General features: G+C 35.0%; 1 non-coding gene across 1 annotated transcript; it reads right to left on the reverse strand.

Moving 5' to 3' along the window:
- Positions 1 to 2,738: 2,738 nt before the first annotated feature.
- On the reverse strand, positions 2,739 to 2,845 carry LOC133086549 (U6 spliceosomal RNA). The gene has a single exon (XR_009700301.1). It is a non-coding gene; the product is annotated as a U6 spliceosomal RNA (small nuclear RNA).
- Between the last annotated feature and the right edge of the window lie 1,691 nt (positions 2,846 to 4,536).

Below are 4,536 nucleotides of genomic sequence, written 5' to 3' on the forward strand. Positions count from 1 at the left end.
ATCCATACATATTAAGTGTATCAATAATTCTTTTCTTTCATTGCTCAGTAGCATTTCATTGTATGAATTTACTAAAATTTATTTATCCATCTACTGATTGCTGGAGATTTGGGGTTGCTTCCCATTTGGAGGTATTAAAAACAGACCCACTATGAATATTCATGTACAAGTATTTTTGTCAACATATGCTTTCTTTTGTCTTGTGTCAATATCTGAGAGTGGAATGGCCAGAACATATGGTGGGCGTATGTTTAACTTTTTAAGGAACCGCCAAACTGTTTTTCAAAGTGGCTGTGCTGTTTTGCATCCACACCAGCAACATATGAGAGTTTCAGTTGCTCCACATTTTTGTCAGCATTTGGTTTGGTCAGTCTTTTCATTTTAGCCATACTCTTTAGCATGCAGTGGTATTTCATTGTGGTTTTTTCATTTTTATTTTATATTGGAGTAGAGTTGATTTACAATGTTGTGTTAGTTTCAGGTGTATAGCAAAGTGATTCAATCATACATTTACATATATCTATTCTTTTTCAGATTCTTTTCCCATATAGGTTATTACAGAGTATTGAGTAGAGTTCCCTGTGCTATACACTAGATCCTTGTTGGTTATCTATTTTGTAAACAGTAGTGTGTGTATGTTAATCCAAAGCTCCTAATTTATTCCTCCCCTGCTTTCCTCTTTGGTAACCATAAGTTTGATTTACATGTCTGTGAGTCTGTTTCTGTTTTGTAAATAAGTTTTTTAGATTTTAGTTTTTTGTATCATTTTTTTAGATTTCACATATAAGCGACATCATATGACATTTGTCTTTCTCTGACTTACTTCACTTAGTATGATCATCTCTAGGTCCATCGATGTTGCTGCAAATGGCATTATTTCATTCTTTTTCATGGCTGAGTAATATTCCATTTATATATATACCACATCTTCTTTATCCAGTCAACTGTCAATGGACATTTAAGTTGCTTCCATGCCTTGGCTATTGTAAATAGTGCTACTATGAACATTGGGGTGCATGTATCTTTTCAAATTATGGTTTTCTCTGGACATAAGCTCAAGAGTGGGATTGCTGGATCATATGATAGCTCTATTTTTTGTTTTTTTAAGAAAACTTCATGCTGTGGTTTTAATCTGTAGTTCATATATGATACTAATGTTGAGCCTATTTTTCTGTTTATTTGCCATCTATATGTCTTCCTTGGTGAAGTGTATATTCAAGTATTTTGTGCAATCTTAAAATTCGGGGTTTTTTTTTAACATCTTTATTGGAGTATAATTGCTTTACAATGGTGTGTTAGTTTCTGCTTTATAACAAAGTGAATCAGCTATACATATACATACATCCCCATATATCCTCCCTCGTGTGTCTCCCTCCCACCCTCCCTATCCCACCCCTCTAGGTGGTCACAAAGCACTGAGCTGATCTCCCTGTGCTATATGGCTGCTTCCCACTAGTGTTTTACATTTGGTAGTATATATAAGTCCATGCCAATCTCTCACTTCATCCCAGCTTACCCTTCCCCCTCCCCATGTCCTCAACTCCATTCTTTATGTCTGCATCTTTATTCCTGTCCTGTCCCTAGGTTCTTCAGAACTTTTTTTTTTTTTTTTTTTTTAGATTCCATATGTGTGTGTTAGCATATGGTATTTGTTTTTCTCTTTCTGACTTACTTCACTCTGTATGACAGACTCTAAGTCCATCCACCTCACTACAAATAACTCAATTTCGTTTCTTTTTATGGCTGAGTAATATTCCATTGTATGTATGTGCCGCATCTTCTTTATCCATTCATCTGTCGATGGACACTTAGGTTGCCTCCACATCCTGGCTATTGTAAATAGAGCTGCAGTGAACATTCTGGTACATGACTCTTTTTGAATTATGGTTTTCTCAGGGTATATGCCCCATAGTGGGATTGCTGGGTCATATGGTAGTTCTGTTTTTAGTTTTTTAAGGAACCTCCATACTGTTCTCCATAGTGACTGTATCAATTTACGTTCCCACCAACAGTGCAAGAGGGTTCCCTTTTCTCCACACCCTCTCCAGCATTTATTGTTTGTGGATTTTTTGATGATGGCCATTCTGACTGGTGTGAGGTGATACCTCATTGTAGTTTTGATTTGCATTTCTCTAATGATTAGTGATGTTGAGCATTCTTTCATGTGTTTGTTGGCAATCTGTATATCTTCTTTGGAGAAATGTCTATTTAGGTCTTCTGCCCATTTTTGGATTGGGTTGTTTGTTTTTTTGCTATTGAGCTGCATGAGCTGTTTGTACATTTTGGAGATTAATCCTTTGTCAGTTGCTTCATTTGCAAATATTTTCTCCCATTTGGAGGGTTGTCTTTTGGTCTTGTTTATGGTTTCCTTTGCTGTGCAAAAGCTTTTAAGTTTCATTAGGTCCCATTTGTTTATTTTTGTTTTTATTTCCATTTCTCTAGGAGGTGGGTCAAAAAGGATCTTGCTGTGATTTTTGTCATAGAGTGTTCTGCCTATGTTTTCCTCTAAGAGTTTTAAAGTGTCTGGAGGTGGGTCAAAAAAGATCTTGCTGTGATTTATTTCATAGAGTGTTCTGCCTATGTTTTCCTCTAAGAGTTTTATAGTCTCTGGCCTTACATTTAGGTCTTTAATCCATTTTGAGTTTATTTTTGTGTATGGTGTTCGGGAGTGTTCTAATTTCATTCTTTTACATGTAGCTGTCCAGTTTTCCCAGCACCACTTATTGAAGAGGCTGTCTAAAAATATTGAATGCTTCATGAATTTGCGTGTCATCCTTTCGCAAGGGCCATGCTAATCTTCTCGGTATCGTTCCAATTTTAGTATATGTGCTGCCGAAGCAAGCACAGGTTTTGTTTTTTTACTATTGAGTTTTGAACATTTTTATATATTCTAGATACAAGTCCTTTATCAGATATATGCTTTGAAAATATTTTCTCCTAATCTGTAATTTGTCCTTTCATTCTCTTAAGAGTGTCTTTTGAAGAGCAGTTTTCAATTTGGTGAAGCAAAATTTATCAATTTGTTCTTTCGTGAATCACACTGTTAATATCATATCCAAGAAATCAAGAAATCTTTGCCTAACTCAAGGTCACAAAAATTTTCTCTTATATTTTCCTTTAGAAGATTTAAGGTTTTAGGTTTTACATTTAGGTCTAAAACCTGTTTTGAGTTAATTTTTGTATATAGTGCAAGTTACAGATCAAAGTTCAACTTATGGGCTACTGGTACCCAATCGACCAAGCACCATTTGTTGAAAAGACCTCCATTTCCCCATTTTTGTACTCTTGTAAAAAATCAGTTTTGCGGTCCACTTTTAAACTCACTGTTCTGTTCCATTAAACTATTTGTCCATCTTTGGTCCATATCATACTATAGCTTTTTTTTTTTTACATAGTTACAAAACATTATCTCTTGTGATGGGGACTTTGAACATCTACTCTCTTAGCAGCTTTCCAATATGCAACACAGTATTATTAATTATAGTTACCATGCTGTACACTACATCCCATTGACTTATTAATTTTATAACTGAAGATTGTACCTTTTGACCCCTTCACCCACTTTACCCACTCCTCCACCCCCACCTCTGGCAACCACCAGTCTATTCTCTGTACCTGTGAGCTTGGTTTTTGTTGATGTTTGTGTCATTTGTTTGTTTTTAATTCCACGTGTAAGGGAGATCATACAGTGTTTATATTTCTCTGTCTGATGTAATACACTTAGCATAATGCCCTCAAGGTCCATCCATGTTGTCGTAAATGGCAAGATTTCATTCTTTTTTTATGGTTGAATAGTACTTCATTGTATATATACACCACATTTTTTCATCCATTCTTCCAGCAATGGACACTTAGGTTGTTTCCACGTCTGGGCTATTGCAAATAATGCTGCAATGAACATGGGGTGGTGTATATATCTTTTCAAGTTAGTGTTTTTACATGATAGTTTTTTAATAAGTCTGGAAATCAGAGTTAACCTCCTAACTTTACTTTTATTTTTTCAAAGTTATTTTGGCCATGTTAGGTCCTATGCATTTTTATGTAAATTTTAGAATCGGCTTTTCCATTTCTACCAAAAAAAAAGGCTGTTGGGTTTTTTATTGTGATTGCATTAAATCTATAGATCAATTTGGGTCGATTTGCAATTTTAACAATACTTAGTTTTCTGATTCATCAACAAGAGACTTCTTCTTTTTCAGGTCCTCCAAGGGCATGTGTATTAAACTTGAAGGTGTCCTATAGCACACTGATGCTTTTTCTACTCAGTTTTTTCTCTGTATGTTTCATATTGGGTATGTTCTATTGCTACATCTGAAAATTCACTCTTTTCTTTTGCAATGTCTGATATGCTGTTAATTCCATCCAGTAGATTTTTCATCACATTCATTGCAGTTTTCATGTCTAGATATTCAATTTGCATCTTTTTTATATTCTCCATGGCTCTACTTAACTTTTGAACATATGGTATACAGTTATCATAACTGCTTCGATGTCCTTGTCTGTTAGTTCAAACACAGTTTTGGGGTGGCTTTGATT

This window comes from Eubalaena glacialis, chromosome 2 (assembly GCF_028564815.1).
Source record: "Eubalaena glacialis isolate mEubGla1 chromosome 2, mEubGla1.1.hap2.+ XY, whole genome shotgun sequence".
Lineage (NCBI taxonomy): Eukaryota > Metazoa > Chordata > Mammalia > Artiodactyla > Balaenidae > Eubalaena > Eubalaena glacialis.